The sequence below is a fragment of the Amblyomma maculatum genome, chromosome 1 (genome assembly GCF_055883805.1).
Source record: "Amblyomma maculatum isolate TAMU_Amacu chromosome 1, ASM5588380v1, whole genome shotgun sequence".
Lineage (NCBI taxonomy): Eukaryota > Metazoa > Arthropoda > Arachnida > Ixodida > Ixodidae > Amblyomma > Amblyomma maculatum.
The window spans coordinates 504,112,339-504,125,372 of NC_139344.1; the positions used below are offsets into that span (position 1 = coordinate 504,112,339).

At 49.6% G+C, this 13,034-nt stretch overlaps 1 protein-coding gene across 1 annotated transcript in view; it reads left to right on the forward strand.

Annotated features, from left to right (window-relative positions):
• The window catches only part of LOC146210348 (neprilysin-1-like), a 597,280-nt gene that overhangs the window by 307,599 nt on the left and 276,647 nt on the right, over window positions 1-13,034 (forward strand). The window lies entirely within an intron of this gene.

The following is a 13,034-nucleotide window of genomic DNA, read 5'->3' on the forward strand; positions in this document are numbered from 1 at the left end:
CATATGTAATAGTCATTCGCCACTCTTCCATATGTGCCATTTAGTAACTCAAATAGCATCTGCCTTGTAGTGTAAACATGCCGCTAGGATGCTACACGTGCTGACCATCATATGCTAGTAGAAGTACTTGCAGCAGGGCTACTTGGTTCACACTGACCAATGGAGCGGCACAAGGACATAACAGGAAAAGAACATGGAAAAAAAGAGTGCCTTTCAATCCCTCTTTTCCTATGATCGTGTTCTTGTGCCGCTTTATTGAGCATATTATGCTGGGCTACCATTTCTTGAATGCGTAACAGCGCCCTCGCTTCACTGCCACTGGAAGGTTCTAGTCTGTGCCTGGTTCAATAGCCCTGGGTTTAGATCGCCCCACCAGATTCTGCTCGCTGTAGAGCTCATACTGTAGGATATATCATCCTGTCACGTGTAAGATGTGAGTAGGTGTCTATATGCATTCCTGATAGTATTCTTTTTAGCCTGTGTATCAATGTTACTTTTAAGATGTTTCCAGGATCATGCACAAATTCCTGTGAAGATTTGTGGATGTGTTCCTACCTGCGCTGTAGTGTGTTCATTTCCTTCTCTGCCATTGTCATTTCCCTTCATTCACTCTCCAGGCCTTTGGGCTGCGTCGAATAACATTGGCCAGCACTACTGCTTCTTGTGCGCCTTGTTTTTGTGCTTTTCGTTTCTACTTTGTTCCCCTTAAGACTGGATAGAAACTAGTCTATGCAGTTTCACATTTGGTAGAACCCGTCTGCTTTACTGCGTAGACTCCAAGTAGACGAGGGGGTGGGGGGACTGTTGTAATGCAGCAGTGATACATAGTGATATGCACAACGTGTAATATTGATGGTTACACCTTGTAAACTAGCAGACAGTGCTGTTTTGCCTTTGAGCAGTGTGGGTGACCATATTTCTGGGTTCTTTTCTATCACAAATTTATTTGGTTTCGTTTGTTTTCGGGGTTTAACGTCCCATAGCGACTCGAGCTATGAGAGACGCCGTAGTGGAGGACTCCGAAAATTTCGACCACCTGGGGTTTCTTAACGTGCACTGACGTCGCACAGCACACGGGCCCCTACCTTTTCGCCTCCATCGGAAAGCGGCCGCCGAGGCCGGAATTCGATCCCGCATCTTTGGGCACAGTAGTCGAGCGCCCTAACCACTGCGCCAACCCGGCGGGGTCTATCAAAAATTGAATAAATAGATAAGTTGGCAAAGCACTACTCTTGCTCATTCATTGCAATCATGTTTTATTTACGCATGCACTTACGCATGCATTTACGCTGTAGTATCACTTCTTCACACTTGCGCAGTGTTACATGGGCAGACAGGCTCTGTGGAATTTTCCATACAAAGGGGTCCTTGCAATGGGTGTTTACAGTGACAGCTTCATTTAGGGGGACATTATAAATATACCCAGTGAGCTCAACAGGGAAAGAGAAGTACATTGCTCTGAGAGGACACATTACATGCTGTAAGATGCTGTGTTCCGGAGTTGTGAAGCGCACTAAGCTTTCGGTCAGTCCGAGATTGCTATTTAGGTAAATGCTGACGCCACTGCATGAATTACCACTTGACAACCACATTTTTGGAGTACTTAGAAGCACTCCAGTGAGTTTAGGTGTGGGTAACATGGCTTTTCTGAGATTTCAGGCTGTTTGTGTTGCCTAATAGTAAAGCTGCAATGCTCTGGTTGAAGCCAGGAAATTGAACAAAGCAAAGAATATTTTATCCAGATTTCTGCATGCTATACCATGAACAAAAATGAATGTTGCCTGTCTTTAGCAGCAAGTTTAAGCTGTTATATACATATCCCCAATTGTAGCATCTCACATTTGTTACTAGTATAGTGGTCTTTGAAGCCAGAAAACAAATGTTTATCCTTCCCATTCTGGTTCTCAACATTTGGTTCTTGCCAAGTAATTTCTTTTTTCTTCCTACACTAAGCAGCAGCATTTAACATTCTCAAGAATCATTTGTTTATGCAGCTCAAGGCAATGAAACGACGGAATTCTACCTGAAATATTATGCTGTAGAGGGTTCGCACTATCGAACCTTTACGGTTTAGTCTCAAGGAAACTTGTTTTAAAATTCATCTTGCTCAGTTGCAACTCTTTATTTGAATTCGTCTTCCCCTCAGTGTGATCAAGGGCCCTGCCATGATAAAAGTGTGCAAGTACCTGTATATAGTTGGAGCTGGAAGAATGTATAGTCAGGTTGAAAATTCCTTTCAAATTCTACATTTTTTTATTCTGCACCATAATATTGCCCAATTCATTTCAGTCTTATAATGAGCATCACCATCTTTCTTAGCCATTCATTTGGTGGCATCTTGCTCTGTTGGGCCAAGGATAGAACGCAAGAAGTTCATTACATGGCATGTGCTCTATTGGGACACGCATCTCGCCTCTTGTTTTTGGCTCAGCACCAAACCCTTTGTAGCCATCATAGATATGTGCTCTTTTCATAGAGACAAAAAAATTAACAGTGCTGCAGCACCCACAGCATAACGTTTAATCAGAACAACACGTGGCACAGACAAGATAGACTTGCTCTAATATAGCTATAATTGCAAGAATTATGCTTTATGAAGAATCACGCCACTGCGTGGTGCCGATGCTTCTGTAGTCACATCAGGAAGCAGACAGTGAAGTTCATTTCATTAATGCAAAATAGTTTCCAGAAAGGTCACATCGCCCCCAGCCTGTTTTCATGCACAGTAGACACGAGCCACAATCAATATTTATGATGGACACGTTGCAGGGACAAGGGCGGCCATGCATGGTCACTACAGGGAGAGGAACAAACGCAACTACCTGCACAGATGGAACTTTATTTCAGCATTCAGAAAGCAGCATACGTGTAGTGAGCTTTTCAAACGAATGAAATACTTGTAGACAATTTCAATCGCAAAAAGAATCAAGATGTAAAAATAAAAAAATAAATGAATCAATGAGAGCAGGAAATCTGCAGTAAATAATAGGTGCATGCTATTGCCATTATGAAAAGCATTTTTTTTTTGGTTGTGTATAAGACAAAGAGGGAAATGTATATTGCAAAACAATATTTTTAGCCAAATTTCTTGCCGCTGGTCAGCTGTTTACAGCATTCCACGTGATGTCTGAAGTGCTTACATGTGCAAACTGCCTGTCCTGAGAGTACAAAAGCTTATGCGATGCTATTTTCTGCATATACCTTTGGTTTTTATATGTAATGCACTTCAAAGAACTGTGGTAGCAGCCCAATTGTTAGCAAACTCAGCCTGAAATTACTTGCTCCTTCTTATACCTCTGCGACGCGAACACTTGTGATCCTCATTGAGGTTTTCAGGAAGCATTGAAGCATCCGGTGCTGCACGGCCGTTTTCAATGACCACTGAGAAGCTACCTTCGTGTGCGTTAGGGGACATCGAGGGTGGCAACGCCAGCTCTCGGATGTGTTTCAAAACTCAACAGCACTCAGAAACAGCTTCGATCCAAGCAGGCTCGGGCGCAATTGCACGAGTTGAATGCAGATCGAGTTCAATGAGGATCGAAAGTGTTCGTGTGACCGCATTACATACCTTCTACTCATTAATTTATCCCTAACAATCTTTGCTCCTTGAGTCATACTTGAGAGTACCAGCATTCATCATTCTAATGAAGTGTTACTGCATGCAGCTTAAGGCATGCCAGATGTAAACATTTGCCTTGTGCAATGTATTTGCACCCCCATGTTCAAACTATCTTCTGTGCGCCGCATGATAAAGCTAAATCCATGGAGCCCAATGCACTTTCATGCAGGTGGTTTTCTACTGAGATCTTGCTTGCTGATACTCTTACTCTATAATTATGGCTCACAGTGAGAGTCTTTTTAATGAGAATATTGTCACGTACACGGTGACTAAGGATACCAATGATAGCAGGGGGTAGCCCAGACACAAGAACACAGCAGCACAGACACAAACGTGTAAGCGACACTTTGTCGTCCTCTTCAACTTCGTCCTCCTTTTCCACCTCAGTCATGCGCCACCTGGCAACGCTAGGTGGCATTACCCCCTCCCTCCGGAAAAAAATGAGAAGGGCCGGTAAAAATGGTGTGAAAAGCAAGAGAGTGGTCACAGCGGGTGGCCATACGCTATCGGTGGTAGTACGGCTTCAGCCGCACAATGTGCACAATGTCCGAGCTGTGCTTTCGACGTTTTGGTTGTGTGGCACCGTCTGGGATAACTTCATAACTAAGGTCACTCACACGGCGCAACACTTTGTACGGCCCGAAGTAGCGGGAAAGGAGTTTCTCTGACAAGCCTGGACGGCGAACTGGTGTCCATACCCAGACTTGATCTCCAGGCTTGTAGTCAACCTGGCGGTGCCGGAGGTTGTAACGGTGCGCGTCAGTGGTCTGCTGCTGCCCAATGTGCACACGGGCGAGCTGGCGGGCTTCCTCAGCGCGGATGGCATATTGCTGGGCATCTGAGGATAGCTGGTCATCATCTGGGCACGGGAGCATGGAATCGAGCATGCTCTGAACTTCGCGTCCGTAAACAAGTCGAAATGGTGTGAAGCGCGTTGTCTCTTGTAAGGCTGTATTATACGCAAATGTAACGTACGGCAGCACCTCGTCCCAGGTCTTGTGCTGCACATCGACGTACATTGCCAACATGTCCGCAATCGTCTTATTCAATCTTTCTGTAAGGCCATTGCTTTGTGGATGGTACGCTGTGGTTTTGCGATGGGTAGTGCAACTCAGCTCAAATATGCGGTCGATCAGCTGTGATGTGAAAGCTGTCCCTCTGTCGGTAATGACGTAGGAAGGGGCGCCATGCCGCAAGACTATGTTGTGCATGAAAAACTCTGCTACTTCGGAAGCTGTGGCATGAGGGATTGCCTTTGTCTCAGCGTATCGAGTCAGGTAGTCAGTAGCGACTACTATCCATTTGTTTCCGGCCTGCGACAAAGGGAAAGGGCCAAGGAGATCCATTCCAATTTGGTCGAACGGAATGCGGGGTACTTTAACGGGCTTGAGAAATCCGGCAGGCTTCTGGGGCGGTGTTTTACGGCGCTGGCATTCGCGACAACTTCGTACATAGCGTTTCACTGCTGCGGAAAGTCCTGGCCAGTAATACATGTTGCGGACGCGAGCAAGTGTCCGTGAGTAACCCAAATGACCAGACGTTGGTTCATCATGGCAAGCAAGGAGAATATCCTCACGGAGCTCGCATGGCACTACCAGAAGGTAAGTTCTGTCTTGGCTCTGGGAGTTTCTTTTATACAATACGCCTTGCCGTATGCAGAAGGAACCAAGGTGCCGAGATAGGTGTCGAGGCAGAATCGTATCACGCCCTTCCAGATAATCGATGAGTGGAAGGATGTCTGGATCAGCTCTTTGTCGATCCCTGAGCTCAGATGCGCTGAGGGCTCCTAGAAAACCGCTATCGTCATCGGCTGTAGTATCGCCAGTGTCAACGGGTGCTCGTGACAGCGTGTCGGCGTCTTCGTGTTTGCGGCCGGACTTGTAAACAATGGTTATGTCAAACTCCTGAAGACGTAAACTCCAGCGTGCAAGTCGTCCAGATGGGTCTCGCAGATTTGCCAGCCAGCACAAACAATGATGGTCGGTGACGACTTTAAATGGCCGGCCGTAAAGGTAGGGACGAAACTTCATAGTAGCCCATACGACCGCCAGGCATTCCTTTTCTGAGGTGGAATAGTTCATTTCGGCACGAGAGAGAGTGCGGCTGGCATAGGCTATTACTCGCTCAAACCCGTCTTGATGCTGAACAAGGACCGCGCCAAGACCGATACTACTGGCGTCAGTGTGTACCTCAGTGTCAGCCGCTTCATCGAAGTGCGCCAGAACAGGGGATGTTTGAAGGCGCTCACGAAGCAAAGAGAAGGCCATCTGCTGCTCAGAGTTCCACACAAAGGAGGTGTCCTTCCTTGTAAGGCGCGTCAGAGGTTCTGCGATCTGAGAAAAGTCCGCAATGAAACGCCGATAATATGCGCACAGGCCGAGGAAGCGCTGAACAGCCTTCTTATTAGCTGGAACGGGAAATCGTGCGACGGCAGCAGTCTTATCGGGATCCGGGCGCACTCCATCAGCGCTTACAACATGGCCGAGGAACTTGAGTTCTGTATACCCGAAGTGGCATTTCTGGGGCTTCAGCGTGAGATCAGCAGAACGGAGGGCTTCCAGGACAGCTCGAAGGCGTTCGAGGTGTTGATCAAATGTTTCGGAAAAAACAACTACATCGTCCAAGTACACAAGACAGATCTGCCACTTGAGGCCAGTGAGGACGGTGTCCATCATCCTTTGGAATGTAGCTGGGGCAGAGCACAATCCAAATGGGAGTACTTTGAATTCATATAGGCCATCTGGAGTGACAAATGCGGTTTTTTCTCGGTCTCTTTCGTCTACTTCGATTTGCCAATAGCCGCTTTTTAAATCAATAGATGAAAAATACTTCGCACGTCGCAATCTGTCCAGTGAGTCATCGATGCGCGGCAACGGGTATACATCTTTCTTTGTCACATTATTCAATTTTCGATAGTCGACGCAAAATCGAAGAGTGCCGTCTTTCTTTTTGACAAGGACAACTGGTGAAGACCACGGACTTTGTGAAGGCTGCACAACACCATCATCCAGCATCTCCTGAACTTGCGTCTGGATCACTTCTCGTTCTTTGGCAGACACACGATAAGGCTGCTGTCGTATTGGGCGAGCGTCGTCATAAGTAATGATGCGATGCTGTGTAATGGGCGTTTGACGAACCTTCGAGGAAGAAGCAAAGCAGTGCTTGAAGTCTAGCAGCAGTTGCTCTAAAGCCCGCCGTTTCTCCTTTGACAAGTGACAGTTAATGTCGATGTTGTCAAGAGATGGCTCGTTAGTTTCTACTGCCGTGGATGCAAAACAGACCGGATCGTGCGCAACATGGTCAGCAAAAGCGATAGCAGTCCCCGGGAACAAGTGTCGGTACTCATTAGAAAAATTTGTGACAAGGAGTGCAGCCCGGCCATTGTGAAACGACAATAAACTTCGGGGAGCGCAAATGCCATGAGCAAGCAGGAGTGTATGGTTCGCCTCCGCTACAGCATCACCGGTACGGAAATCGTCACAGGTAACTTCCACAAGAGCACTGCTTCGCGGCGGCAGCGAGACGCTCTCAGCGGAAACACGAAGTGCGTTATTGCAAGGACTGCTACTATCTTGTTCGGTAGACTGTCCCATCGAAAACGTGACGAGTCTATTTCGCAGGTCGATAACTGCTCCGTACTCCCGCAGAAAGTCAATGCCGAGGATAAGGTCGCGGGAGCAGTCACTTAAAACAACGCAACTAACGACGAACGTACGTCCGTTAATCTGAATGCGAGCCGTGCACATCCCCTTTGGAGTAACTATATGACCGCCGGCGGTTCGAAGGCACACACCTGGCCAAGCAGTGAGCACCTTCTTCAAAACAGTCGCCATGCGACCACTCAAAATTGAATAATCGGCACCGGTGTCCACTAAAGCATTGACCGTAGTGCGACCGTCTAAAATAACCGGAAGGTCCAGAGAAACGCTTTTTGCTTCCCTAGGTGACGGTACCAGCAGCTCGCGGTCGGATCGAAGCGGCGACGACGGGAGGTCTTCAACGCAGCGACTACCAGCGGCCTCGCCCCCGAAGGTCGCTGTTTTCAGTTTTCCCGACCAGGGCTAGACGAGCGGCCTTGGTCCTCTCGCGAGGAACCGTGAGTGAACGAGGAGGAGCGCCTTGGCGAAGGGGAGCGGGGCTGACGCTGCGAACGAGATGAACGCTGCTCCGCCAGGTACTCCTCAATAACTCGGGGCCGTTGACCAAACCGGGGAGGAGGCGAGTCGATGCGGAAGCCGTGGAGACCGAGGCGTCGATACGGACAATCCCGGTAGAGATGTCCTGGTTCACCGCAGTGGAAGCAAAGCGGACGGCGGTCAGGCGTGCGCCAAATGTCGGCTTTGCGTCGGGGCAGCGGGCGATTGTCGAAGTTCTGCACTGGCTGCACCGAGGGCAGCGGAACTGTAGGTGACGCGAGAATGGGCGGTGGTGAAGGGGGAGCCTGACTCTGCAGAACTTCCGCATATGTGGGACGATTGTCGGTCCCCGACAGCAATGGCGGGCTCGGAACTACAGGCGAAAGAGGGCTCTTGAGTGCCTGCCGCACCTCCTCCCGCACTATAGCAGAAACGGAAGATGGCGATTGCTGCAGAGGGCTCCAGAACTTGCTTAGTTCTTCGCGCACGACGCTGCGAATCAGTTCGCGCAATGCATCGGGATGCCGCTCTGAAGATGCAAATGATTCCGCGGTTGTGCGTGTATGAAAAGGTCGGTCATAAGCCACGGCACGTTGGTGTAGCACCTTTTCCATTGTGGTGGCCTCCGCAAGGAATCCGTTTACAGTCGAGGGTGGGTTTCGCACAAGGCCTGCGAACAACTGCTCTTTCAAACCCTGCATCAAGTGCCTGACCTTTTTGTCCTCGGACATGGCGGGATCGGCTCGCCTGAAGAGGCGCGTCATGTCCTCGACGTATGCTTGGACACTCTCATTCGGCCTTTGGATGCGAGAGTGAATGGCACGTTCTGCATGCTCGCGACGATCTGCGCTAGTGTAAGCCTCGAGCAGTTGACGACGGAATTCCCGCCACGAAGTTAAAGCTTGCTCTCGGTTCTCGTACCAGATACGGGCGCCGTCCTCAAGGCTGAAGTAGACGTTCCTTAGTTTGGCAGCATCGTCCCACTGGTTGAATGCAGCGACACGTTCAAACTGAAGGAACCAATCCTCCACATCCTCAAAGAGGTCCCCATGGAAAGTCTTCGGTACCCGAGGGGCCTGCAAGGTGTAGTTACAGGCCGGTGCGAGGCCCGTCACCTGCTGCGCAGGAGCACTAGATGTCATGGCGGCGGGTGCTGGCTGAAACTCCGGAGACAGTCCCTGGAGCCGTCGACTGGAGCGATGCACGGGGGTGTCCAATGGTACAGGGCTGGCGCGACGTCTTGTAGATGGAGATTCTTGCATAGGCGATCGTTTTACCCAGCACCTCCACCAGAATGTCACGTACACGGTGACTAAGGATACCAATGATAGCAGGGGGTAGCCCAGACACAAGAACACAGCAGCACAGACACAAACGTGTAAGCGACACTTTGTCGTCCTCTTCAACTTCGTCCTCCTTTTCCACCTCAGTCATGCGCCACCTGGCAACGCTAGGTGGCAATATCATGAGGACTGTCCTGCACAAAGTGGAGAAAACTTCGATCCTTCTGCCCTCATACTGCTCCAATGGAGAAACTGGATAATGCATAAGATGGCATTTCATTTCAGGTTGTGTCTGTATATTTTTGCCACATAACACTGCCCAGACTATTAAATTTGTCCGAAAAAATCTTACACACCCTCTTAGCTTTCTCAGCCATTTCTACAGTAATCGTTCCATGCACAGAACAAGAATGTTTTTTTTTCTCGGCACTAAAACTGGGTTACGAGCCCGCCGTGGTTGTGTGCCCACAACTCATACCTATATATAAAGAGGCCAAGAACACTAACAACAATTCTGTCCGCGCACGGTTGTAATAAGAGCATTCGGAGTACAACGATTAATCCCAATGAACGCATTAGTCAAGACATCGAACGAAGCAAAGATAACAAGCAACCATCGCAAGCATACTTAACGAAGCATCAAACAGCAGATTGGTGCCGACTTCCCGACGCTTCTCCGTACAGCCAAAATCGTTTCGCGCACGTAAAATAGTTTTCAGAAAGGGCACTTCACACCCACGACAGTTCTGAAGCACAGCACATAGACGAAACACGGTTGATATCAGTGATCGGCACGTAACACGAACAACATCGTATGCTTGCGATCGCTGCACGCAGACGAATGAATGCGACTAGCACAGCTCAAAATTCATATCAACATTCGGAAAACAAAGCGTGCGCAGTGAGCTTTTCGCTCGTAACAGATATACTTCCAGGCGATTTCACCAACTTGGCAAAACAGCAGTCGTTCCGAACGTATCACTTTCGCTACACTCCCACTAATTGTCGCTGCTATGAAACTGTCTACGCGCACACAGAATTCACTGCGGCGAGCTGCTTTTTGATGCTGTCCGTGAAAATCCTGCAACAATCACAAACGGCTCCAAATAAACACATCGAGTCACCGCAGCTGTGTAGCAGTAGCACATCTTCCGTAGGTTTGTCGGCCACTTGCCAACTCGGTGCAGGTCAACTCAAATGAGGGAACTGTCACTCGACGCTTGTGCACATGGCAAGGCAAACTTCCAAGTCGCTTTGAATAATCGTAATAAACGAGCAATCGCGACATGAAGTATATCTTTCATCGGCAGGCACCGTCCACCTAGGCCTTGTTTCGCCTACGCTCGGTCGGCGGCCATCTTTGAAAACGTAGGAGGAACTTGCAATGCGCCTCAGAGAATGCATGAGGCAAAAGTTGAAGTTGACCAACTCTATGCGGCAGCCAGGCGGAGGACGCATGCCTTCGTCCGCCCTATGGTTAGGCCCTGGCGGATGCGCCCTCGAGCGGATGGGCGCAGCGCTCAAATAGTGAGCGCACGCAGCCTTAAGACTCGTAGACGCCCTTATCGTTAGTCGACAAGCCTACCACCTCCCCTAGCACCACATCACCAAAACACAACTCAATAAACTTGACGTCTTACACCGCTCAGCCGTTAAAGCTGCCCTTCATTTACCTCGTCATACCAGTCCGATTCGGCTCGTTCAATTAGGTGTACATAACAATGTTGAGATGATAGAGGCGCATCTCTCCAGCCAACAACGTCGACTCCACACAGCACCTACAGGCACCCATCTCCTGCGCTCAATGGGCTACAATACCCCTGATCCCTCACCTGACACTCATATAGCCATCCCTCCGCATCTGCGGAGCCTAATCGAGCTCAAACCCCTCCCACGAAATATGGATCCCGAACACCACAAAGGCCGTCGCACAACACGTGCCTCATATTTTTCCAAGCAGTACTCTACACGCCAGGACATCATCTACACGGATGCTTCACACAATCCGGACATTCCTCACATCTGCACTACTGTGTTCACGGACATTCACCGCTCGACATTCAATGCAGCCTCCATCCACTGCACTGGCATCGCCGAGGCCGAATGCTTGGCCATTACACTCGCTATTGCACACATTAGTCAGTTGCAGACTCAGCACACCACAATATGCGCAGACTCCCAAACAGCATACAGGTATCTCCTGCGAGGAACCCTCCCACACTCATCTGCTAAGATATTCTCTACTCTACCTACCCCTCCCGATCCCATCACCATCACATGGTTTCTTGGGCACGAGGACATCCTCGGAAATGAGCGCGCTCATGCGTTTGCCCAATAACTAAGCTTCCGGGTGCCGGTGTATGGCCTCCCCAAACCTTCATTATACACCCCGATCGAACCTCTTGACTACATTACAATTGTTCACTACTATACAGACCCGCCACCACACCACACGCTCTCTCACATCGACAGCACATACTGGCGACAACTCCAGACACATTCGTTCCCATCTCCTCAATTTGCCCACATATTTCACCCCACGGACTTCCCACCATACTGCACCACATGCAACGCCACCCCACCCATCCTCTGCCATTACTTATGGGAATGCCCACATCCCATCCGCGTTCCTCCCGTCAATTACCTCACCCCCTCCTCCTGGGAGGCTGCCCTTCTAGCCACGCAACCTGCAGATCAGTTGTGGCTGGTTGAGCGGGCTAAGCTAGAAGAAACAGCCAGAGGGCTCCTGGAGTGAGGTCCTCCTGGGAGTGTTTGCATTTTTTTTATATAAAGATTTTTCTCATCCTTTGTCTTCGGCACCGTGTCATCGTCAGGACTACCGACGTCGTACGAGGCAAAATTCAGGCGCTTGAGGCGAGGCGACGTAGAATGACGCAGCTATCTGGCGGTGCCGCATCACGAACTCTCCTGCACCGTCCCTTGAAAAGAACTCTTGGGTTGCGCGCCTACTCTGTAGCCCCGTGCTCATGGACATGGACGCTCCGGTGCCCATATGGCCTCGAAAGGGGGGGGGGGGGAGGGGGGGGGAATAATATAGCGATTCTAAAATCTATTCCATTCCCTCGGGGATCACGTCAAAATTGTGAATGAGGTGACGAAACTTGAAAGTACAGGAAGGGGGGGGGGGGGGGGGCAAAAATCCCAGGCTGCTTTGACCAAGCGCGGATCAGCTGCTCTACGCTATCGCGGCGCTGTTACTGCACGTATGCCTCGCCGTGCTCGGGTTGCCAGGGTATGTGTTGAGAGGGTGTGAGGCCTCACTCTTTCTCGTTTTCTCGATAATGGAGATGGTAAAAAGATAGTGCGGCATGTGCGTTGACGTTTCGCTGTTCGCTCTCCGTGGACGGCTGTGATGCAGCGCTTCCCGGAGCAGAAGACGGATGGCAGAAAGGAACGCGCGATGCTAGCGGCCGTAGATGGCGTCTGCTTCTCCCTACCTTTCGGCTTCTTGGTGGACGATATCTTGTCTTTGTTTTCACATAAAGACTTTTGCGACTCTCTAAGCTAGTGCTTGGATCTTTCGTGAGCTGTATTACTGGTATTGTTGTTTTATTCCCTTAGTTTCTCAGAATTCGCAACATTCAAATCTTGAAGGAGGGTTGAAATCTGGGTCAGTTGGTACATAGAGAATAAAAACCAGCCAAGGTATGAGCCAAGGGATGAGCCAAGGGATGAGCCAAAACCAGCCAAATCTTACCACAGGAAGCATACTTAGCTTACATTTCTAACCTGTTTTTATTGCTGGGAAGCGCTGCATCATAGCCGTCCACAAAGAGCGAACAGCGAAACGTGAACGTGCATGCCGCACTATCTTTTTACCATCTTTGTTATCGAGGAGAGCGAGAAAGAGTGACGTCTCACGCCCTCTCAGCATATACCCTGGCAACCCGAGCGCGGCGAGGAACGCTTACGGTAACAGCGCCGCGGTAACGCAGAGTAGCTGCATCGCGCTTGGTCGGAGCGGCCTGGGATTTT